Source organism: Bos indicus x Bos taurus, chromosome 14, assembly GCF_003369695.1.
Source record: "Bos indicus x Bos taurus breed Angus x Brahman F1 hybrid chromosome 14, Bos_hybrid_MaternalHap_v2.0, whole genome shotgun sequence".
Lineage (NCBI taxonomy): Eukaryota > Metazoa > Chordata > Mammalia > Artiodactyla > Bovidae > Bos > Bos indicus x Bos taurus.
The window spans coordinates 32,714,907-32,741,130 of record NC_040089.1 but is presented as its reverse complement, the minus strand read 5'-3'; the positions used below and the strand labels follow the sequence as shown (position 1 = coordinate 32,741,130).

Here is a 26,224-nt window from a genome sequence, read left to right as displayed (position 1 = left end):
AACATATTGGAAGTTTAAATTCTTTTGAAAAGTTACAGTCAAAGAAGTTTCAGATTACTATTTTGAGAGATGCCATTATGTATCACATTTTCAATAGTCCTCATCATACGACTTATATGCCAATGTCATTTTTCTTTCTTAACTATACATGAATATCCCCAAATGAAGAAAATGTTGGGATGAAAGAAACCAGTAACAAGTCACAGCTTCACAGAAACCAAAAAGTATTTTAAACTAGTTCTTTAACAGAAGTTTCTTTTTTCAAAAGGCCTGAAAGTTATTCATTCTTTCTTGCTTTTTTTTTTTTTTTTTTACTGAGTGAAGCAATGGAGAGTTCCATTTTTGGACTGCTCTAATGATGCTTTAAACCGGGGAGAAGTCTGCCTAAGGGTAATATCTACACATTGCTTTTACCGGTCAGAAATGGCAAGAGCAAGCTCCAATTTGTGGTCAATTAGAATCCCCAGACTGTTCTTTTATCAACAGCTGCCAAGCCAACTGAACATCATTTCAGCTGTGTAACTGGGTTTATGAACCTGCATGCACCACTTTAGATTCCTATTAGTCACATTTTATCTTGTTGGGTTTAGCTCAGAATTCTAGTCTGTCAATTGTCATTTTTCAAGTTCAGATTCTGTGAGAAGCAGTGGCTCTACTGAGACAGTGTGTATCAAGTATTAGCAATGCTGATGGAAGGGATATTGGAAATTTCCCATCCCATTGTCTTTTTCTGTTGGTGTCCTATTTCCTCTGACTTGAATGTTCTTTTCTGGGATGTTCAGATGGCTGGCTTGTCATTGGTTCAGTTCAGTCACTCAGTTGTGTCCGACTCTTTGTGACCCCATGAACCACTGTACACCAGGCCTCCCAGTCCATCACCAAATCCCGGAGTCCACCCAAACCCATGTCCGTTGAGTCGGTGATGCCATCCAACCATCTCATCTTCTGTCGTCCCTTCTCCTCCTGCCCCCAATCCCTCCCAGCATCAGAGTCTTTTCCAATGAGTCAATTCTTTGCGTGAGGTGGCCAAAGTACTGGAGTTTCAGCTTTAGCATCATTCCTTCCAAAGAACACCCAGGACTGATCTCCTTTAGAATGGACTGGTTGGATCTCCTTGCAGTCCAAGGGACTCTCAAGAGTCTTCTCCAACACCACAGTTCAAAAGCATCAATTCTTCGGCACTCAGCTTTCTTTATAGACCAACTCTCACATCCATACATGACTACTGGAAAATCCATAGCCTTGACTAGATGGATCTTTGTTGGCAAAGTAATGTCTCTGCTTATTAATATGCTGCCTAGGTTGGTCATAACTTTCCTTTCAAGGAGTAAGTGTCTTAATCTCATGGCTGCAATCACCTTCTGCAGTGAGTTTGGAGTCCAAAAAAATAAAGTTAGCCACTGTTTTCAGCGTACATCATGAGAAACACTGGGCTGGAGGAAGCACAAGTTGGAATCAAGATTGCTGGGAGAAATATCAATAACCCCATATATACAGATAACAACACCCTTATGGCAGAAAGTGAAGAAGAACTAAAGAGCCTCTTGATGAAAGTAAAAGAGGAAAGTGAAAAAGTTGGCTTAATGCTCAACATTAAGAAAACTAAGATCATGGCATCCAGTCCCATCACTTCATGGCAAATAGATGGGGAAACAGTGGAAACAGTGGCTGACTTTATTTTTCTGGGCTCCAAAATCACTGCAGATGGTGATTGCAGCCATGAAATTCCAAGACGCTTGCCCCTTGAAAGGAAAGTTATGACCAACCTAGACAGCATACTAAAAAGCAGAGACATTACTTTGTCAACAAAGGTCCGTCTAGTCAAGGTCATGGTTTTTCCAGTGTTCATGTAGGGATGTGAGAGTTGGACTATAAAGAAAGCTGAGCACTGAAGAATTGATGCTTTTGAACTGTGGTGTTGGAGAAGACTCTTGAGAGTCCTTGGACTGCAAGGATATCCAACCAGTCCATCCTAAAGGAGATCAGACCTGGCTGTTCATTGGAAGGACTGATGTTGAAGCTGAAACTCCAAAACTTTGGCCACCTGATGTGAAGAGCTGACTCATTAGAAAAGACCCTGATGCTGGGAAAGATTGAGGGCAGGAGGAGAAGGAGACAACAGAGGATGAGATGGTTGGATGGCATTACCGACTCAATGGACATGGGTTTGGGTGAACTCTGGGAGTTGGTGATGGACAGGGAGGCCTGGCATGCTGAGATTCATGGGTTTGCAAAGAGTCGGACACGACTGAATGACTGAACTGAACTGATCTGTTTCCATTGTTTCCCCATATATTTGCCATGAAGTGATGGGACCAGATGCCATGATCTTAGTTTTCTGAATGTTGAGTTTTAAGCCAATTTTTTCACTTTCCTCTTTCACTTTCATCAAGAGGCTCTTTAGTTCTTCTTCATTTTCTGCCATAAGGGTGGTGTCATCTGCATATCTGAGGTTATTGAGATTTCTCCCGGCAATCTTGAATCCAGCTTGTGCTTCCTCCAGCCCAGCGTTTCTCATGATGTACTGTGCATAGAAGTTAAATAAGCAGGGTGACAATATACAGCCTTGATGGACTCCTTTTCCTATTTGGAACCAGTCTGTTGTTCCATGTCCAGTTCTAACTCTTGCTTCCTGACCTGCATACAGGTTTCTCAAGAGGCAGGTCAGGTGGTCTTACATTCCTATCTCTTTTAGAATTTTCCAGTTTATTGTGATCCACACAGTCAAAGGCTTTGGCATAGTCAATACAGCAGAAATAGATGTTTTTCTGGAACTCTCTTGCTTTTTTGGTGATCCAGAGGATGTTGGCAATTTGATCTCTGGTTCCTCTGCCTTTTCTAAAGCCAGGTTGTTCACGGTTCACATATTGCTGAAGCCTGGCTTGGAGAATTTTGAGCATTGTCATCATTCAGTCTCTAATGATATCTTAAAAAGTTTACCCTAACAAATTTTCATAATCCTTTATCACAGCATTGAGCACTCTCCAGAATCATCTCATTGTATATTTCCTATTCAGTTTGTGCCTGTCTCTCTTCCTCCCCTATTATAGCACCAAGACCCAAGGACCAACTGATTTGATTGCTATTCTCTCCTTAGGGCCTAGATTCTATGGAGCTCATAGCTGGTGTTAAATGAATGAATGAATATTTGGTGTATCAAACCCAGGGGATGACAGAGGATGAGATGGTTGGATGGCATCACTGACTCAATGGACATGAGTTTGAGTAAGCTCTGGGAGTTGGTGATGGACAGGGAAGCCTTGCCTGCTGCAGTCCATGGGGTCACAAAGAGTTGGACAAGACTGAGTGACTAGACTACTAGCACTAAAGTCCCTTATTGTCCTAATAAACAATGATTAAAGCATCCATAGATTTCCTAGCCCAGTAAAATACATTCTTCTGAACTGCTACACCAGAAACTGCTGTCATATCTCAGAGATATTTGTTGACATTTATAACAGTGTAGGAACACATGGATTTGTCTGATTAGAGGCTAAATGGATTTTGTAGATGACAAGATTACAAGTTGATCTCAGAGACATGGATAAAATAGTTCAAGGTATCTCAAAACTGTGCAGACTGAACATAAAGTTGGAACTAAAAAGAGCAAAGGATTTCTACCACAAACACATTGTGAAGCAGCATATTTGTCAGACAAATGAATATAACAAGTTTTTATATTGTAAAAAGTAGGTAAGCAAACAATCAGTTGGCAGAGTCTTCTTTACTTCTGTTATTTAAAATTGCAATGATTACAGTTATAACTTAGGTCATTCCTCTATGTGGTAAAGCAATGCAGGGTTCAATTAAAACCCAATTACACATGAGTGGAACATAATTTAAATCATTTTAGGTTTTGCTTCTGTAGAAAAAGTGTATTATATTCCATTTAAATCAGTTATATATTATAAAAGGACTTCCCTGGTGGCTCAAACGGTAAAGCGTCTGTCTACAACACGGGAGACCTGGGTTTGATCCCTGGGTTGGGAAGATTCCCTGGAGAAGGAAATGGCAACCCACTCCAGTACTCTTGCCTAGAAAATCCCATGAACAGAGGAACCTAGTGCAGGCTACTGTCCATGGGGTCGCAAAGAGTGGGACACGACTGAGTGACTTCACTTTCACTTTCTTTCATACATTATAAAAACAATGAGAAAATAAAGATAAAAATAAATAGAAAGACCAACTAGACTATTCTTGTCACAGGAGGCCTTTGCTTTACTCTGATAAAGCAAAATTAGGTCAGATAACAGGACTTTAACTTAAATTCAGAAACTTTCCATATAACTTTTAAGTTAAAAAAAGAAAAAAGCACAAGATCTTATGAGCTTTTTTTTTTTTCCTTTTTTTAACTTTCCAAGTTAGATGGAAAGTTTCTGGGGTTTTTTTTCCTTTTAAAGTAAATTAAAGTGTCCCTATAGTGTCTTTATTTTTTTACATATTTTTTTATTGGAATATAGGGCTTCCCTGGTGGTTCAGCAGTAAAGAACCCACCTGCCAATGCAGTAAACACAAGTTCAATCCCTTGCTGGGAAGATCTCCTGGAGAAGGAAATGGCAACCCACTCCAGTAATATTCTTGCCAGGGAAATCCCATGGACAAAAGACCCTGGCAGGCTACAGTCCAGATCAGATCAGATCAGATCAGTTGCTCAGTCGTGTCTGACTCTTTGTGACCCCATGAATCGCAGCACGCCAGGCCTCCCTGTCCATCACCAACTCCCGGAGTTCACTGAGACCCACGTCCATCGAGTCAGTGATGCCATCCAGCCATCTCATCCTCTGTCATCCCCTTCTCCTCCTGCCCCCAATCCCTCCCAGCATCAGAGTCTTTTCCAATGAGTCAACTCTTCGTATGAGGTGGCCAAAGTACTGGAGTTTCAGCTTTAGCATCATTCCTTCCAAAGAAATCCCAGGGCTGATCTCCCTCAGAATGGACTGGTTGGATCTCCTTGCAGTCCAAGGGACTCTCAAGAGTCTTCTCCAACACCACAGTTCAAAAGCATCAATTCTTCGGCGCTCAGCCTTCTTCACAGTCCAACTCTCACACCCATCCATGACTACTGGGAAAACCATAGCCTTGACTAGATGAACCTTTGTTGGCAAAGTAATGTCTCTGCTTTTTAATATGCTATCTAGGTGGTTCATAACTTTCCTTCCAAGGAGGAAGCGTCTTTTAATTTCATGGCTGCAATCACCATCTGTAGTGATTTTGGAGCCCAGAAAAATAAAGTCTGACACTGTTTCCACTGTTTCCCCATCTATTTCCCATGAAGTGGTGGGACTGGATGCCATGATCTTCATTTTCTGAATGTTGAGCTTTAAGCCAACTTTTTCACTCTGAACTTTCACTTTCATCAAGAGGCTTTTTAGTTCCTCTTCACTTTCTGCCATAAGGGTGGTGTCATCTGCATATCTGAGGTTATTGATATTTCTCCCGGCAATCTTGATTCCAGTTTGTGTTTCTTCCAGTCCAGCATTTCTCATGATGTACTCTGCATAGAAGTTAAATAAACAGGGTGACAATGCTACAGTCCATGGGGTCACAAAGAGTTGAACATGACTCAGTGACTGAGTCACCATATGCTTACGATGTTGTGTTAGTTTCTGCTGTAGAACAATGTAATTAGCCACATGTATCCGTATATCCCCTCTCTCGAGCCTCCTCTTATCCTCTTCCATTCCACCACTCTAGGTCATCACAGAGCACCGAGCTGAGCTCCCTGTGCTATTCAGCAGCTTCCCATGAGCTATCTGTTTTACACTTTGTAGTGTATATACGTTAACACTACTCTCAATTCGTCCCCCACTCTTCTCTGCACTTCCATGTCCACAAGTTCATTTTCCACGTTTGAGCCTCTACCCCTGCCGTCCAAATAGGTTCATCAGTACCATTCTTCTAGATTCCATATATACACGTTAATATATGATATTTGTTTTTCTCTTTCTGATTTACTTCGCTCTGTATGTCAGGCTCTAGGTTCATTCACAAAATGACAACTGACTGAATTTTGTTCCTTCTGATGACTGAGTAATATTCCATTGTATATATGTGCCACATCTTCTTTACCCATTCATCTGTATTAAAACCTATATGACCCAGATACAGACTGGCTTCTATTTTCCTAACCAAACCCCCTTAATGATATGTCCAAAAGTGGTGTTAGCTAATATTTTCAAGTTTACTATTATCTTTATGTATGCATAGATTATTTTATATATGTATACATTTATTATTACTACTGCTATTGCCATTTTATAAGTTTTTATAGCATATGCTTTGATACAGTATGCACACTGCATCATTTTATTGGACTTATTTTTTCTGATTATTAAAACTGATAAATGTCCTCTTAATACAGTTTATTATAAACTGCAGTCTTTAATCTTGAATATACTATATTCAGACAGCCTCTGAATTGATATGCTTCCTTTTTTGCTAATTATAATTCTGTTACCTATTAAAATATATTATTTTAAAAATATAAATATATAGGAAGATAATATTATTTTTTAAATGTTGAAAAACAATCTAGAGAACATAAATCATTAAGTAATTACTGAGCATAAATTTGTATTATATATCATGTAAATACATGGAAGTTAGGGCTTATAGTATATAGAACCTTGTACTATATAGAACATGGTCATAATTAATAAACTGGAGAATGAATGCTAACTATCAATTAATAGCAGTAATGACTATCTCAAAATGCATTTTAGTTTGAATGTCCACCAGATAAAAGCAAAACCATGAGTAAGTTGGTAGTTCATCACAGTCATTTATTATTAAATAAGTGAACAGTTAAGGCAACAAGTAATCATGACCCAGTATAAATAATTTTAATAATAGATTCATTTCATTTGATGAAAACTATGGAATCTCTTGGTTAAAACACCAAAAGCACATGTATACACACAAACATCAAATTTTACATAATGTTCCTGGATGTTTACCCACCTACGGGCTGACACTCTAAGGTTTCAATGATTCTAGGTTAAGAATCTTTGCTCCAGGTCCCACAGCAAACACAGAGCATGGCATTATGCCTAAAACATTACTTATTTACTTAATTACTTACTTGGGAATTAGTTACTTCTTACTTCATTTCCTGAGAAAGAAGTCCTAGCCTCAGTAGAAAGTTATCAGGAAACGAAATTAAAACCATTTCCAAAACCTCAGGACTTTCTCATTATACAGTCTTTTTGTTAAATCGATAAACATACAGGATATTACACTCTAGTAATAATGGACATGTGCATGCAAGCATGCTTAGTCATGTCCGACTCTTTGCAACTCCATGGACTATAACCTGACAGGTTCCCCTGTCCATGGAATTTTCCAGGCAAGAATACTGGAGCGGGTTGCCATTTCCCCCTTCAGGGGATCTCCCAACCCAGGGATCAAACGTGCATTTCTTTTGTCTCCTGTATTGGCAGGTGGATTCTTTACCACTAGTGCCACACGCGAAGCCTAATAATGGAGATGATGTCAATCAAATGTATTTTTTACTCAACACCCATAATTATCTTAAATATTAATTGGCATGTGGCACATTACCATCTGCAGGATATTTTAGTTCAAAATTGGCACTAAGATCTGATGACTGAATTAATTCATTCTAAATCTGCATATGTTTCAATTTTCTCTTTTTAATTAGGTCTTATTAAAAATTAGCATGAGATCACAACCTTCCAGATACTTACCCTCTCCACCACCACCCATTTTTCATAAACAGGCAGTTAATGGGCACTGAATTGTCAACAAATGAATGAGAGAATACTTGAAAATCAGCTGTCTCCAAAATACCTATGAAACACCCTTATTTTAAATTGATGTCAGGATTCCCAATTGATAGAATCCCAACTGGTTTCTACCCGCCCCCCCCCCCCCCGCCCCCAGAATCCTTGCCTTGTTTCTCATTCCATTTTTCTAAACAGAAGTAGAATGGAGGAATTTTTTTTCTGCTTCATTACACCTCTAAACTCTGTATGGTTTTGCCTTTGGAAAGAAATAAGTTCCAATGCAGCACTAGGTCTCCATGTACAAGTGAGACAGACAAGATATCTATTTGATGTTTCCAGGGCTCTTCTGCTCACAGAACTCGACTGTCCTCTGGTTAGTCAACCTTCCTCCACCTCAGGACCATGCCCAGGCCTGCCCTAAACCTTCTCATTCACAATGAGAACTGAGATTTCCCTGGAAGGCTGAGCTCAACAGGAAAGGAAGAATGTGAAAATAAATGCTTAAAAGTGTCAGTTCTTTACTGTCTGATATGCACAGATGTCAAATATTTTACACAGATTTAATTATTCACTATACATTAACAGGGGTTTCTCTGGTGGCTCAGCAGTAAAGAATCCACCTGCCAATGCAGGAGACTCATGTTCGATCCTTAGGTGGGGAAGATCCCCTGGAGGAGGAAATGGCAACCACTCCAGTATTCTTGCCTGGGAAATCCCATGGACAGAGGAGCCTGTAGCCCGCCAGGCTCCTCTGTCCATGGGGTTGCAAGAGAGTCAGTCACGACTTAGTAACTAAACAACAAGACATTAAAGGACTTCGTACTAGATGCACAGCCCAACTAGGATATATGCACTTTTACTGAGGTGTGCGTTAACTCTCTACTCATCTCAGGTCACCTGCCCCTCACCAACGACCCACCAGTGCAAGCAATCTTAGCCACACGTCCAAACACAACCACACAGACCTAAGAAACTTTCATTCCTATTTCAAAATGTTCTTTGGTTCTTCTTAAATATAATTTAATATAAAATTAGATTCATAATACTCATTTGTAATACAAAATAACAGGCAACTAAGTCACCTTGTATATTACAGAACATAATCCAGGTATGGAGGGTTTAAAAATAAAACAGAGAGAGTGGTTTTATAATGAAGATTAAGAATAATGAAAATACCACAATTAAAAAATAATTATTCTAAACTCTAGAGCTGAATTTTAGACACTAAATTCTTGCTGCTGTCAATAATACAGGCAAATAATAAACCTAACCAGCAGATGAAAAGTGATGGAGTATTTTATCTAATATCTATTAATCCCTCCTAGAAGACATCTCTGTATTAAAGATACTAAAGTAGATTTCATATTTAATTTTTGAATATTTAGTATCTACTTTGAAAAGTTTTCACATAAATGCACAAGCTTGTAGTTAAATTTCCATGCCAACATCAAGGTCTCCAGTAAGAAATATTAGCATATATGGATCTACTTTTAGCTAAGGAATTTATATTATTCAATATAGTAGTCTATCAATGAAACTATTTTGATGTTAGGTAGGCTCCAAAATCACTGCGGATGGTGATTGCAGCCATGAAATTAAAAGATGCTTGCTCCTTGGAAGGAAAACTATGACCAACCTAGACAGCATATTCAAAAGCAGAGACATTACTTTGCCAACAAAGGTCTGTCTAGTCAAGGCTATGGTTTTTCCAGTGGTCATGTATGGATGTGAGAGTTGGGCTATAAAGAAAGATGAGTGCAGAAGAATTAATGCTTTTGAACTGTGGTGTTGGAGAAGACTCTTGAGAGTCCCTTGGACTGCAAGGAGATCCAACCAGTCCATCCCATAGGAGATCAGTCCAGGGGGTTCATTGGAAGGACTGATGTTGAAGCTGAAACTCCAATACTTTGGCCACCTGATGCATAGAGTTGACTCACTTGAAAAGACCCTGATGCTGGGAAAGATTGAGGGCAGGAAGAGAAGGGGACGACAGAGAATGAGATGGCTGGATGGCATCACTGACTCAATGGCATCACCGACTCAATGGACATGGGTTTGGGTGGACTCCGGGAGTTGGTAATGGACAGGGAGGCCTGGCGTGCTGCAGTTCATGGGGTCACAAAGAGTCGGACACGACTGAGCGACTGAACTGAACTGAAGGACTCTCCACAGTCTTGAAAATATCTCCGTCGGAGTACAATACAGGTGATACTCAGCAGAAATAATTAAGCACTTCCTGACTCAAAGGAAATAATTAAATCAATCCATGGTGGAAATAGCAGATGTATGTAGAAGTCACCATAAGAAGGAGGATGTCCCTCGGTTGAGTAAGAATGACTTTATTTTAGCCTTTTATCGTTTATAAATAATGTGTAACTAAGACAGGATGCTCAGCATAATAGAGTCATGAGGAAATTTCATAGCGTACACCTGGCACTTCCTTTAGGAGCTGATGATCTAAGGAAAGGATGTTTGTCTCCATGGCAAGGATATTTTAAAATCGGGTATGGATTCACTGGACATTCCTTACTTAGTAAGGCCATACTCTGATTCGATCCTAAAAGAGTCATAATCAAAGGAGCCATATAAATATGGGCCTATTTATAGAAGTACATTTTATTAATCGATTTGTCAATCTTATACCATCACTATAATGTCTTAATGACTACAGCTATACAATATTGTGAAAAAAATCATCCTATCTTATTTTTAGCACCTTTCTAGTTATTCTGTCAAGATTATGTTCATTTTTTCTCTTTTTTTCTTTGGGTTGATTGAAAATTTTCCTACTTTTCTGTTAGTCTGAAAGTTATACACATGTTTAAGATTCTTTTAGTTGTCACCTAGAGATTATAAAATTAATACTTGACTTAGCTACATTAAGTATTAATTGGCATCTTTCCCTCATCTCAGCTTTTGCAAGGAAGTTAGAATACTTTGACACTACTTATCACCCCTGGTTTATATGTTTATTGTTACGTATTATAACTATATATAATATGCAAGATATATGAAATATACACATATATATGACCCCACAGGTATTTTTAATTTTTACTTTATACCATTAGCATACATTTATATGTATGTATATATTTACCATTTTTATTGCTCTTATCTCTTCATTCATATCCAACCACCCATCTGGGATTATTCTCAGTAACAATAAGAAATACCTTTATTTTAGTGCTGACAAATTATGTTTTGCTTTGCATAGAAATGTCTTTTTGTTTGTTTTTTAAATGTGAAGATAATTTCACTATATCTATATATTGGGGTTACTTTCCATTTTTCCCCATGGTTCCTTTTAAGAATTCAACCATATTTCTTCTTTTAAAATCTAACTTTTTCCAGGGATTTTTAAAAGATTTTCTATTTTTTTGCAACTATATGAGATTATGGATGCTAACTAAACTTATTGTGGTAGTCATTTTGCAATACATGTATGTCAAGGCATTATGCCATACACCTTAAACTAATTACATCACAATTAAAGTGAAAAAAAAAATATTCCAAAAAAAGTATGGTTTGGTCAAATCTAGTTTGGACAAAAACATGGATTTATTGGCTCATGCATTCAGAGTGGCATGGATAATCAATCTACAAGAAGTATAAAGATGATGCTAGTTTTCAGGAACAAGTAAAGGCAGGCATTTGAAGCCTACCACATGTTTCTGTCCATCTCTTATCTCCACCATATGCTTTATTGTTTGCATATGGTTTTCTCTACATCTTGGAAAAGCTGATTCTTGATCATGCAGGACTTTGGTGTTACACAACCATACATACACAGCCAACCTACTTATCTCCTATATTTTAGACCAACAGACAGTAGCAAAATTTGAGTCTGAGAGTCCTAAGTATAAATATTTCCAGAAGACACAGAGCAGACATAGTGATCAGGTGTCCAACTGGAGCTATCTGACTGTAGCTAGAGTGGTAAGAACATGAAGAAAAAGCCTTGTTAATAGTCATATGAATGTTTGAATTAGTATTTATTAAAAAAGAAGAAACTGTGGTCAAATATCACTGATGCCAACTAAATACAGCTTCAAAGAAGTGACCATCATAATAGGAACCACATGGAACTTTTTCTTAATGGCTCTGAAAAAAAAAAAAAGAAGACTCTGATCAGGCCCAGAGTTAGGCATAGCCAACGTTTGAATAATACTATGAATATAATTCTGCACAACACTCATGCCACTGTATTAAATTATGTGTTTACCAGTTCAGCTCTCTGCGGGGTTCTTGAGGTCAGGAAACATGTCTTAGACATCTTTGTTTCCCAAGATCAAAGAACAGTTCCTTGCACATGTGCTAAGAGAAAGAATGAATAAATGAATAAATTAAGTCAATAAGTTTATAAAAAACCTTCTTTAGCTGCATTATTACCTGCAAAAATATCTGCCCCCAAAACAAACAAACTCCACATGCTTCCCTTCATAGCATTCAAAACTACCTAAAACTGTCCCCAGTTGGCAGTTTCATCTCTTATGACAATATGCTCTAGATTCTACAGACAGCAAAAGTTCCCTTGATATATCCTTCACTCCCATATTACATATTTATAGTAGATTTTTTTTTCAGAATAAACAAGTCTGGCATGGTCCAGGAATTAGGGAGCTTATTCTTTAGAAGAGTCAGTCAATAAACAAATAACAAAACCAATAAGTAAAATATGGGCTTCCCTGATGGCTCAGATAGCAAAAAAACCTACCTGCAATGCAGGAGAGCCAGCTTCAATCCCTGAGTCGGGAAGATCCCCTGGAGAAGGATATGGCAACCCACTCCAGTACTCTTGCCTGGAAAATTCCATGGACGGAGGAGCCTGGTAGGCTACAGTCCATGGGGTGACGAAGAGTTGGACATGATTGAGCAACTTCACTTTCAATTTTCATACTCAAATATGAGTTAATTTAAAAAAGAACTGTCAAATGTCAGCAAGGATGGAATAGTATGCTAGTTGAGGAGGCAGGCAGATGACAGAACTTGCAGATTTTTGTCAGGTAAGATATATAGACTGAATGTTACTTTAAATGGAGTGCAAAGCCAACGATAACTTTCATTAAGGAAATGAAATTGATTTGCCCTGCTAAAAGATGTGCTTAAACTGTTCCGAGACTACTGAACTACAGTGGTATTTTAAGTGAGGGTACAAAGCAATGGCCTGACTTTCTTCACACATCAGTTCCGACAGCAGATCTGACCTCGGGAGGAGAGGGTCAAATCAGCCTGAAGAACAAGTCACTCAGGTATTGAGTTTGAATGAATGGTGATGAGCTGATGTCACTGCCATTCACTATAAAACAGAGCAATGAACAAGGGATGGTTCAGTGGTGGAAGATCAAGAGTTCCAACTGGGTGTGGGAAAGGAGCTGTCAACTAGCCAAACAGAAGAGACAGTGCTCACAGCAATTCTTCAATTAATATTTTTCAATGCTTCCTTTAGAATGACAATAACTCTCTTTATTTGCACAACAGATATTTATTGAGCACTCACTGGGCTTCCCTGATGGCTCAGTGTAAAGAACCCGCCTGCCAATGCAGGAGACATAAGAGACGTGGGTTCAATCCTTGGGTCGGGAAGACCCCCTGGAGGAGGGCATGGCAACCCATTCCAGGATTCTTGCCTGGAGAATCCCATGGACAGAGGAGCCTGGTGGGCTACAGTCCATGGGGTCACAAAGAGCCGAACACGACTGAAGTGACTTAGCACGCACACACGCACTAGAAACTAGGCACTGTGTGCTGCAGATGGTTAGTGGACAAATCAGAAACGTGTCCTTTCCCTGCACTTGCTGGTTTTGCTCTGTGGGCTTCCTCTAATAATTGTCTGGATTATCCCAGTAAAGCAGGAAACAAGGTTAACAGCAGAAATAGAGGAAGGGAGATGAACACTGGGGGTTTTGAGAAAAGGGAACCAAACGAAAAACAGTGACTCAGGACTGTAGGAATTTTTGGCCACTTGAGATTTGTTGTTGCAAATTTAAAATAAGACAATTTTGTGTGGCAGCATGTTTTTCTCAGTCATGTTCAGCTGCACACGTGGAGGCACAGAAGAGGCAACAGTTTGTATTCAGGCAGGTTTATGGTTTAGTGTGGAGAAGGAAATGGCAACCCACTCCAGTGTTCTTGCCTGGAGAATCCCAGGGACGGGGGAGCCTGGTGGGCTGCCGTCTATGGGGTCGCACAGAGTCGGACACGACTGAAGCGACTTAGCAGCAGTGGCTCAGTTAGTAAAGAATCTGCCCACAGTGTAGGAGACCTGGGATCAATTCCTGGGTTGGGAAGATCCCCTGGAGAAGGAAATGGCAACCCACTCCAGTGTTCTTGCCTGGAGAATCCCAGGGACAGGGGAGCCTGCTGGGCTGCTGTCTATGGGGTCGCACAGAGTCGGACACGACTGAGGTGACTTAGCAGCAGCAGCAGCAGCATGGTTTAGTGAATTGAGTAGGAGGAGCTGAGAGACAGGCAAGGTATCAACATTTGAGACTACATGGAAGGAGCAATTATAATGACTGGCCACTGGCCCCAGAATTTCAGCTGAGTGAGGACATCAAAGAGGTAAGGGCAGATGAAAATGTGGTAGGATCAGGGGAGGTCAAAGAAAAGTTGGAGTTGGGATACTAGAGGCAGTGAGCTAGGAGAGGAGAAGATGGTCGGAGAGAAGGATGCTTGAAAGTGAGGCTCCAGAGAACCACAGTCATTAGTAACACCACCAGGAGTGGCTAAGATAAGAAGTAAGAAATAAATCCTTGGGTGAAAGGAGTTCAACAAATTGGCTAATGGAAAGGTGTGATGGAAAGGTCATCCATATGTACATGAAAATTGCAAGAATGAATCTTTCTAATGTACCATTAGAAAGAATGGCAATATTTAGGAATTAAAGCTATTGAGAAATACAGGGAAATCACCCAGAGGTCTAGAGAGTTAATATAGGGGAGCCACCCAGGGGTCTGTAAAAGTAACAACTGGGGTGGTAGACAATGTAATCTGATGAAACAGAGTAGAAGGAATGGGTCTATTTTAAATTTTTCTTAAATCTACAACTTTAAAATAATTTTTCCTCTTTATTAGAAATATTTCATCAGCAAAAAAAATGTTTCAGTTAGGAAAAAACCACCATACTATTATTAAAATCCAAAACTATAAAACATTAAATAAACATACAAATTTAACATGCTCGCAGAACACCAAGTCAATGTACGAAAAATGAAGTCGACTGATGAGGCATTTAATTCTAAACCAACATCAAACTCATGGCATTAGCATAGACAGAAATTCTCTTTTACTTTTTTTTGGCCATGCTGAGTGGCATGTGAGATCTTAGTTCCCTGAACAGGGATCAAACCCACACCCCCTGCACTGGAAGAAGAATTCCGAAGAATTCCCTGGACCACCAGGAAAGTCCCTAGACAGGAATTTGTATATAAATTAATTTAGCAGCATGCTGACATCAATATTATCTATGGTTTATGAAAAGTAAAGGAGTATATTGACATCATTAGTAATTGCTGGTAATAAATTTCTGTCTTACAGATACCTAACACCCCCATTCACAGAAGGTATGTGCTGAAATAAATACACTCTATGTAGGTTCTGTAGAGTTATATATGTTTTGATAAAAACAGACATCATGTGCTTAAGACTAAATTCCTTAATGAATAATAAATAGCAATCATTTCAACAAACCCTCACTGAGTTTGATGAGGCTCACTGCAGCTGATAAGCAACATGGTGATTTAGAGAGATTTACAATCACTCAATAAAATCTATTTTCTGCTATGGCAACGAATAATCTTTCCAGCTGTTGTCAAGATTGTTTTACACAAGAAACATGCTATGTATGCTTATATATTTTTATCTCACCAAAACCATTTCCCCTCTACATTGAATCCAGACCACAAACACTATCGAAAGCCGTGTGGTCCTATAACGTTTAACAGGTTAAATACAAGTTGGTTTCTTGTATAAGAAATGACGTTATGTGCACAATAGCACAGGAAAATAAGAAAGAGTGCTATTGATGGACTGGAAATTTTGAGAAACTCTAAAGCATGAAGAACTAAGCAGATGGGTTAAGATGAGTGGTTATATTAGAACAGGTGAGACAATACAGCCCAAGAAACCAGAAGGAAGTTCTCTTCTTCCCAAGAGAGCCAGGGAGAACATTCAAGCTAAACAAAGCTTGTGTTTAGCACCAAACACAAGCCAAAGAGAAGCCATCAGTGGACTGGGCCGGCCAAGATGTTTGTTTACACACATAAGATGTTATGGAAAAACCTGAGTGAACATTTTGGCCAAACCAATAATCAGTAAAGAAGTACATTCTGATCAGCTAGGCTTGTGGGGACTCATCTCCCTCTTCTAAGGGATGCTGTTCGCAGCAGGGGCTTTAACACAGAGTGAGATCAAAGAACTCTTTTCCAGAGCCATCTAGGAAAGTCCCCAGGAACAGCAGTAGACTACAAGCAGCAGCAGAATAGGACCTGAAGTAGCCCTGGGCTTCACTTCTCAGGGAAGGTGAGGACAGAAGCTGGTGAGCTAACTTCGGGAAAGCATTTTACCCCGAGGCGAGGGCCCTCCTTTCTTGGGGATATTGGATCTCCACCTGCACATTGAACAAAGACATATGACTAATAAGCTCTCTAAGTCCATTCACCCGGCCCACTCACTCAAGGCAGAGGTTGAGTGGAGGAATCTACTCAAGTACAGAGAAACCCATACAAGCTACCTATAGCAACCAATCTTATCTTTCATTCATATACATGAACTGACAATCAGAAATCAGCAGAAATTTTAGGAAGAATTGTGCAAGCATATAAGTAAAACAACTGGGACAAGAATAGAGCTATTTCAGGAAACCACTAGAAAGAGTGCTGCATTTATAAAACAGGACCTTGTGGCTGTGAAAAATAAGAAATCTAAGGAAAGTAGCATCAATGAGCATTAAAATAGTATTCCTAAATCAAAATATAAATGGAAGGACTAAATAAATTCAAGGTAATGTTGCTGCTGCTGCTGCTGTTGCTTCAGTCGTGTCTGACTCTGTGCGACCCCATAGACGGCAACCCGCCAGGATCCCCCCTCCCTGGGATTCTCCAGGCAAGAACACTGGAGTGGGTTGCCATTTCCCTCTCCAATGCATGAAAGTGAAAAGTGAAAGTGAAGTCGCTCAGTCGTGTCCGACTCCTAGCGACCCCATGGACTGCAGCCTACCAGGCTCCTCCGTCCATGGGATTTTCCAGGCAGGAGTGCTGGAGTGGGGTGCCATTGCCTTCTCCAAAGGTAATGTTAGTGACATATAAATTTAAAAAATAAAATTGAATAAATCTAATGATAAATGAAATAAAAATATAAAAATGGGAAAATATAAATTAAGAGAATCAAACTGAGATATGGAAGGCCCACCATCCTTTGAAGAAACATTTCAGAAGAATATGCTTACAATGCTGATAAGCAAATGAAGAAAAGTATAATAAAAATTCTCTAAACTGAAAAAATATACACAAAGCAACAGACTGAAAGAGCTCAGAATTAATGAAAAGACCCATAACTCAAAACACCCTGATGAAATGTTACGCATTCACAGACAAAAGTAAAACAATAAAAGACGTCAGTGGGGTAAAATGCTGCCTATAAAATAAAAACCTCAGTGAATCAACTTCTTATCAGTAAAACTCAAATGCTGAAAAACAAAAGGGCAGTACCTTTAAGATGCTCAACTAAGGTGAGTAGGGGATACAAACTTAGAATTCTATGAACGAGAGAGGATATAAATCAAATGTGTGGGGAAAAAAATAAGGCTACTTTTGACATGAAATTCAGAGAGTTTATTTCCCCTACTTCATGGGGGTAAAAAGTGTTATAGAGATGCTCTATAATGATAAAAAAAGGGATCTAAGAAAAACTGTAATAGGAATATAAAAGTTAAAGACAGCCAGGTGTTCAGAAATATGGTGAAATGCCAAAAAAAATTTTTTTATTATATAATTTGACATTTAGGGAGCTCTTCAGGTAATAATATTTTAGTCAAAGGTGATTACTTCCAATTTTTGTGGGGACGGTCACCCCACGTGGCTTGGCAGCCACACGGCAGAGGCAGCAGGCCCCACCTCGTGCTCACTGTCCACAGTGTTGTATGTCGGGGGCAGGCTGGCCTTCTTCTCTCAGAGGCGCCCACACCGCAGCTCCACCTGGAAGAAGATGCTCCCACAGCCCCCTGCACTCAGTCCACCCAAGGAAGCAATCTTCCAAGACATCTTCACTGGGATCGCAGGGAGAACAGTCCTGTCCAGGAAGCTCCTGACTCCAGTGAAGTGGGTGACCTGCCTTCACACTCAGGGCTCTCAGGAGGACCCATCACATCTCAGCTCTCCCAACTGAGTCACCAACAGAAACACAAGCCTCCTAGTTGGTCACCCAGACTGTCATACCCATGTGTGTGTATGCGGTGTGCTCAGTCACCAGTCATGTCTGCCTCTTTGCAACCCCCTGGACTGTAGCCTGTCAGGCTCCTTTGTCCAAGGGATTTTCCAGGCAAGAATACTAGAACGGGTTGCCATTTCTTATTTCAAAGGATCATCCCAACTCAGGGTCATACCCACGGTCTTCTGTATGTTGTTGTCTGTTGTTCAGTGGCTAAGTCATGTCCGATTCTTTGTGACACCATGGGCTGAAGCATGCCAGGCCTCCCTGTCCCTCACTATCTCCCACAGTTTGTCCAAGTTCAGTCCATTGAGCTGGTGATGCTACCCAACCATCTCACCCTCTGCCACCCTACTCTCCTTTTGCCTTCAATCTTTCTTCTGTATATTCACAAATAAAACCTATATTTACCCCTCTCCATGATTCCACACCCTTCCTCCAAGTTCTATGATAATACACAGCAAAAAGGGTGGAAACCATGTTTAAATTTACTGAAACCAAAGCAACCAGCAGACCAGCAGATGGAATCGATCATGTTACTCCTTCCATTCATTTCCTCACTGTGTCTACCTATGCAGGTGTTTAGCCCATGGTTCGGTCCTCAGCACCAACCCTTGCTTTATGTTTCAGGACCACACTCCCTCCCTCTTTCATTCAATTCTCCACTGCATAAATTAAAATACTTTTGGTCCGTCTTATTCTGTACCTTTTACTTGGTAACATGGGTTTTATGTCCCAATACCTCTGATTCCTTTCTCTAATAGCAAACATTTTTGTAACCTTTTTGGTATTTTTCATGGCCAAAGAAGTCAAAAAAATTCAGGAAATCTGAAAGTTGAGACCCAACAGTACACCAATTCTATAATAGTTTTATTATAGCAGGAAGATGAGAGAGTTGATCTGCTTTGTGAATTTTAAAAGTAGTTGATTTGCCTTTATTTTAGTTTCTCATGGAATTATGGGAAGAAGTGAAATCCGAAACAAAAATCAAATGCTTATTTTCTTCTGAGTTAGTGTTCAGTAGTGGTAAGTAGATTTTGTCTTATATGCTTATTTTGCCAATCCTCTATGTATCTGACACAGGTGGTTATAGACTGAAATACTGTAAGAGGTAAATGACCCTCTTTGGAAAAAACCTTACAAGATGTATGAACTGCAGTCTATCACACAACCTATCAGCCCCCTATACGTTCTCTGCCAGCCAAGTTGAATCCACCATCAAGTTCCCATGGCAAATCTACGATAGCCATGCTAATAGTAAGTCATAACTCAGACTGACTCACACTTTTGAATTTACACTATCTTAGGGAGATCATGTTAGGTAACAGATTTACAATATTTTATTTTTGGACCTGGGTGAACTCAGTGATCCCAGAATAAACCATATTCTTAGCTGAAAGAAGTCCCAAGCTCTCCAGATTCAACTATCCTAAGAGGTCCAGTATTTCTTTGCTCTTTGTGAATATCCCATATACGATCCCTATGCAAAGATAAGCCCAATCTACGTGGCTCAGGCTTCCCTGATAGCTCAATTGGTAAAGAATCTGCCTGCAATACAGGAGACCCCAGTTCGATTCCTGGGTTGTGAAGATCTACTGAAGAAGGGATACACTACACACTCCAGTATTCTTGGGCTTCCCTGGTGGTTCAGCTAGTAAAGAAGTCAGAAGTGAAGTCGCTCAGTCGTGTCCGACTCTTTGCGACCCCATGGACTGTAGCATACAAGTCTCCTCTGTCCATGGAATTTTCCAGGCAAGAGTACTGGAGTGGGTTGCTATTTCCTTCTCCAGTGGATCTTCCCCACCCAGGGATCGAACCAGGGTCTCCCACATTGCAGGCAGACACTTTACCGTCTGAGCCACCAGCGAAGCCCAGCTGGTAAAGAAACCGCCTACAATGTGGGAGACATGGGTTCGATCCCTGGGTTGGGAAGATCTCCTGGAGAATGGAACGGCTACCCAGTATTCTAGCCTAGATAATTCCATGGACTGTATAGTCCATGGGGTTGCAAAGAGTCGGACATTACTGAGCAACTTTCACGTTCACTTTTGTGTGGGTCAGACAGTAAAGAATCTGCCTGTGATACAGGAGACCCCGGTTCAATCCCTGGGTTGGGACAGTCCCCTGGAGGAGGGAATGGGAATTCACTCTAGTATTTTTGCCTGGAGAATTCCATGAACAGAGGAGCCTGGTGGGCTATAGTCTACGGGGTAGCAAAGAGTTGGACACAACTGAGAGGCTAAGACACTAACTTTTGGAGAAGGAAATGGAAACCCACTCTAGTTTTCTTGCCTGAAAAATCCCATGGACAGAGGAGCCAGGGGGGTTACAGTCCCTGGGACTGCAAAAGAGTCAGACATGATTTAGTGATTAAACAACAACAAGCTAACTTTGATGTCAGACTCTAACTGACAAATGATCCTTGAATCACCTTAAGAAGACAGAGTCAAAAGACAAACTGATTCACTCAGTATGTAGGATCTGAGGCTTCCAAAAGATAGGGAAGTGAACGTGAAAGTCGCCCAGTCATTTCCAACTCTCTGCGACCCCATGGACTATACAGTCTATAGAATTCTCCAGGCCAGAATACTGGAGAGGGTAGCTGTTCCCTTCTCCAGGGGATCTTCCCAACCCAGGGATCAAACCCAGGTCTCCCACATTGCAGGCAGATTCTTTACCAGCTTAATCACCAGGGAAGCCCAAGAATACTGGAGTGGGTAAAGACAGGGGAAAGAAAAGCAAATTAAGAGAAAGAGCAGACATTGGTGAGAATGAACAAGTCAGCAAGGGATGGAACAAGAACTGATGGGCATGGGAATCCTTCCCTGTGATTTTCCTGCCTTCCAGGGGCATAAAAGTACCTCATGGAGGAGGTGTCATCACTACTACAAAGATAACATCACATAGCTCCCTATTGATGTCTGTTCCTGGTTGAGTGAGGGTCTTCAAAAAGTAATCTGAAAAGAATGCAACACTGTTAATCACCGATACTCCAATATAAACTAAAACTTTAAGGAAAAAAAAAAAAGTAATCTGGCAGTTGGAAACAGTGAACTGCATAGATTTGAAACTCCTGGAATAGCAGGAAATGGCATCAAGAAGTTTCCTGATGCTGATGCCTGATGCTTCTCAGTGACCAGGAAAGGGTGACAGATAGGATTAGGGCAGCAGGGGTTAGTTCCATAGCCCCTGAAGGGATAAGGATTCCAACTGCAATCAGCATTCATTGGCCCCTGGTTTCCAATAACACAGACTCAAGGATACATGCTAATAAACACAGTTTCATCCTGAAAAATATACTAAGGGTAGGATTGGCTGTAACATTTGTAGGGTCTAGTGCAAAATAAAAATGTGGACCCCTCTGTTCAAAAATCATTTAAAATTTTAAGATATTGAAAGCAGATCATTAAACCAAGAGTGAGGACCTCCAAACGTAGGGCCCTGTGTGACTTCACACATCACATGCCCATGAAGCTAGCCCTGGCTTCAGGAGTAAAGAGTTGCTGAGTCAGGCACTGCTGTGCTATAAACTACTTTTTCAGGAAATTTCTCCAATGCTAAAACTGCATATTTAGCAAAACAATTCAAATATAGCATGAACATCTCAAAAGTACTTGAAACTTTTTCAAACTGCTATAAAGTCCTTTCTTTCATAGGGATGTTAGATTATGTAAGTAAATTCTTCTGTGTCAAAACAAGAATTCTGTTTTGTGATACCACCACTGGATTTTCAAAATATTATCTCAGAATACTATGCTTTGCTCCTGTTAACTGTTTGATTACATATTCCTTTCAGGCTTATGTGAACCAGCCTATGAGTATATATTTAACATAAATAGGATACTGTTCACAGATACTAATCACTGGTTCATTTGCAAGTGAATTTTAACTAGCTGTGTTTAAACATACCTATCAGGCTTTTAAATTAATTAAGAGGCCCTGCAGCCTTCTAATAGTTAAAGTGACTACAGAAAAATAACAGGCTATATTTTAGTACCTTCATTTCTATAATCTATGTTTTGGGATTGTAAATTGCTTTACTTTGCTTTTTTCTTTAGAAGAAAAGCCATGAATAAAAGAAACAATAGACTAAATTCAATTAAAACTATACAGAGACAATTCACAGGACAAAATGAATGGCTCTTATAATGCAGTATGATTTAGCAACACATTTCAGAAGTAAAAATGTGCATCCTGATTTAGCAATTCAAAACTAACAAATACGCATGAATATTTATTGAGCATTATTTAAAACAACAAAGACAATAAACAACCTAAGAGTTTTGGACAAGACTTTGACTAAAGAGATTACTATACATCATATTTTGGAATATATTACAATTATGAAACAGAAATAAAGCAGTTTATATGTACTCATATGTATCTTTCTACAAGTTAAATTACTAAATAGAAAAACCCACTTAAAGAGTTAGTTTATGGCTTTTAAAATAATCCAATGAACTGGAAGTTGGGAGTCTAATATAGGATAACATTTAGGAAAATAGGGGAACTGACAGGAGAATGGAGAAATATTTGGGGGGGGGCTGGAGAAAAGAGACTGCCTCACTGTGAAAGCGAGGGGCCACAGGTGAGAGGAACAGTCTATGAAGGAACTGGATCTTCAGAACGATGGCAGAGCTTCCTCACTTTACAAGAGACAGAACAGAAGACCACAGGGATGAGCCTGATACTGACTAGGGTTCTTGGCCTCCTTAATCAATAGAAATTGATCAAAGGCTTTGGTCTCTTTGTATCTTCTGTCCAGAATTGGCCCCAAGTGCCCCATGTATGCAGTTAACTTTAGGCCCATAGAGTTTCCTTGTTTTTGTTGCTTGAAGAGCGGGTGCCCAGGTGCAAGCTCTGCAGCACAGAGTCCAGGTCCCGGTCTGTCTCCAGACGACCTGAGTTTACAAAGCCACTCAGAGTTGCACCGGATACTGTACAAGAGGGAATTTATCATTAATTTATTGCAATGATTATTAATGATAATTAATTCATCATTACAATTGTAGGAAATATATTTTTAGAAACATGCCGATATATTCAGTAAACAGACATCGAGACTCCCTTTTTATAAAGCACATTCAAATTCCATGTTAGAGCCTGAGAGATACTAAGATGAACAGGACATGTTTCCTACTGTTTGATGGGGGGTTGGAAGGGCAGAGGTTGAGACAAAAATATGCCCCCAAAGTTGCCATTTTGTATAAAAGCTGCTACACTTTGGTATGTACTGCCTTGTTAGGAACAGATATAGAAAAAAAGTGTGTGATTTTATACTGGGCACCATGAAAAGTACCCAGCATACTATTTCTCTGCTTTCAGAATCTATAGGTTTCCATAGCACTGAACATTTTGAACAAAATGTGGATGCTAGTTTTCTATCCCACAGCATAAAACTCCAGCATAGATACTTCAAGCTGACTGGTTTCCTACTTGGCTCTACTAACACCCCTCTATTATATAATTGTTTGAATAACATAATTCTAATATAATAGTTGCTCAGTCTCTCACTTAATAGACCATCAATTCATAAACCCTAAGGATCTGGGCTCTGCTATCAGTTTCTAAATTTCTCATAGTACACAGCAGAGATTTGTACCAATTGAGTAGGATGGTTAATGTGTGTGTGTGTGTGTATATATATATTTGTTTTGTTTTGCTTGCTGTACTGCGTGGCATGCAGGATCTTAGTTCCCCAACAAGGGACTGGACCCATGCCCACCGCAGTGGAATCTTGAAGTCTTAACCACTGGACCACCAGGAAAGTCCCAGGATTGTTCATTTTTATTTTAATGTTTTGCTCGTTTGTTTGACATGGTGAGGCATAAAGTATAAAGAGAACACATTGTTTGACATCAAGGAGTTCACAGTTAGTAGTCGACCAACAAATTTTAGTAGGAGCAGGAAGTACCTTCCAGATGTTCAGAACCTTGAATTATTGGTTGGAGAGAGAGAGAAAGCAGTAGTAGTAGTTGGATTCAGAGAGGAGTGAAACAAACACAGTGTATTTTACTATACCTTCACGCCAGTAAAGTTATAAGTCCAGGGAAAACCCCCACGTTCTATTCTTTGGTTGTGTCCCCAGAGTATGATGGTGTTAACCCTGGGCACACTAAAGCTGTTCATTAGGTATCTGCATGTTGATTGTTATAAAAATTCCTTTGTACCTTTTCCACATATTTGCCATTGAGGTGCATCCTCTTACTTGACATGATACGGAAGAATTCGAATTCTTGCTTTATATTTTGCTAAATTCTCCCTAAAGCTGCTAAAATAAGTTGTTTCAAGTCCTACTCTAGAAAAACTGTAGAACTGAAACTAAAAATTTAACAGTATCTTCCTATGGGCTTCCCTGGTGGTACAGTTGGTAAAGAATCCAACTGCCAATTCAGGAGACCCAGGTTCAATCCCTGGGTCAGGAAGATCCCCTGGAGAAGGGGATGGCTGCCCACTATTCTTGCCTGGAGAACTCCATGGACAGAGGAGCCTGGTGGGCTACAGTCCATGGGGTCGCAAAGAGTCAGACACGACTGAGCTACTAACAGTTTCACTTTCACTCATGTCATTAACACTCTACAGGGTATAATTCATTCAAATATAAGGATCTCTACTGCATTTTCAAAGACACTGGTTCTCTAATATTTACTTCTTGCTCAGAGCAGTAACATTCAAGAACTGAAACCTTGAGCACAAAATAAAGGGACCATAACTAATAGTGGCCACTAGATGGCAACAGCAGAAATGTCATTATTTTCAGAATTAAATAATTAAGATAACCGCCTTTACTTAAAATGAGAAATTATGAGTTTACTGTAAAGTACACGAATCCAAAACAAGATTAATTCATCATTACAGTTGTAGAAAATGTTATACATTGAGAAACAAAATTACATTGTACAATGTTGCTGTGCTTAGTCGCTCAGTCATGTCTGACTCTTTGGGACCCCATGGACTTAATACTTGGCACTTAAAATTCATGCACAGTTGCCATGGATGTATGTTTCTTCTCTCAGAAACAGTATGCCTACCCATTTGATTTCATCACTACGGCATCATTCCTGAATCCTCCTTCACCTGCACCCCCAGAGGTAAGTCAAACACTAAGTCTGACTGACAGCATCTCCTAAACAGATCTCGAATGTCATCAGTCCTCTCCAGTCCAGATGCCCTCCCCTAGCCGTGGCCACCATCTTCTCTCCCCAAGGTCACTGTAATGGTCTCCTAACAGGTATCACCACCTTCAGCCTTGTTCTTCTCCAATCCGTTTTTTCAAACTAAAGCAAGAGCATATTTGCAATGCTTTCATCTGATCATTTCACTCAGCCATTCAAAGCCCTTTGATGACTTGCTATCACCTTCAGAATCAAGTTCAAACTCCCAGAGATGGTTATAGGAACATGCATGAAGTGATTCTGCCTGAATTCTCTAATTTCCTCTCTTGCCACTTCTTTTTTCTCAAACTCTACAGTGAAATTCTTTCCTTTGGTAAATCTTCTAAAGGTGTCTTTTCTCTATTTTTTTTGCCACAGCGTTCATTTTCTTAAATGAAAATGCCATTTTTAGGAAGCCAAAGGAGGGGAAAATCATGCTGATACATAACTTTTATTTAAAAATTTTTTTTAACTACACTGAGTCTTTGTTGTGGCATATGGGCTCAAGGGCTCACAGGCTCAGTACTTGAGGCACTTGGGTTTACTTGCCCCATAGCATACAGGATCTCAGTTCCCCCATCAGGGATAAACTTGTATCCTCTGCATTGGGTGGTGGATTCTTAACCACTGGACCTCCAGGGAAGTCTGTGAAACCTGACTTTCAGACTGTGATATAACTTCTGATTTGCCGCTGCAGGCAAGTACTGTTGAATCACGGTTGGAAAGAAGGTTATTGCAAAATTCACTGGTCTGCTCACATTTTCATGCCTTGTTCTATCAAAAATGTGAGATTATTACTATATTTTATTTTGCTTCAGGATATCCTCCACTTAGTTCATGCAACAATGAACAAGTCTGCCTAGACGAATGTGTCCATTCTCCACATTTTTATAATCA

At 39.9% G+C, this 26,224-nt stretch overlaps 1 protein-coding gene and 1 long non-coding RNA gene across 6 annotated transcripts in view; both read right to left on the bottom strand.

Moving 5' to 3' along the window:
• C14H8orf34 (chromosome 14 C8orf34 homolog) overlaps positions 1-26,224 on the bottom strand; it is a 366,056-nt gene that overhangs the window by 298,441 nt on the left and 41,391 nt on the right. The gene's annotated exons all lie outside the window — the stretch shown is intronic.
• LOC113904244 lies at positions 11,724-12,058 on the bottom strand. Its single transcript, XR_003514454.1, has 2 exons — positions 11,971-12,058; positions 11,724-11,849 (listed from the first exon to the last, which is right to left on the bottom strand). It is a non-coding gene; the product is annotated as an uncharacterized LOC113904244 (long non-coding RNA).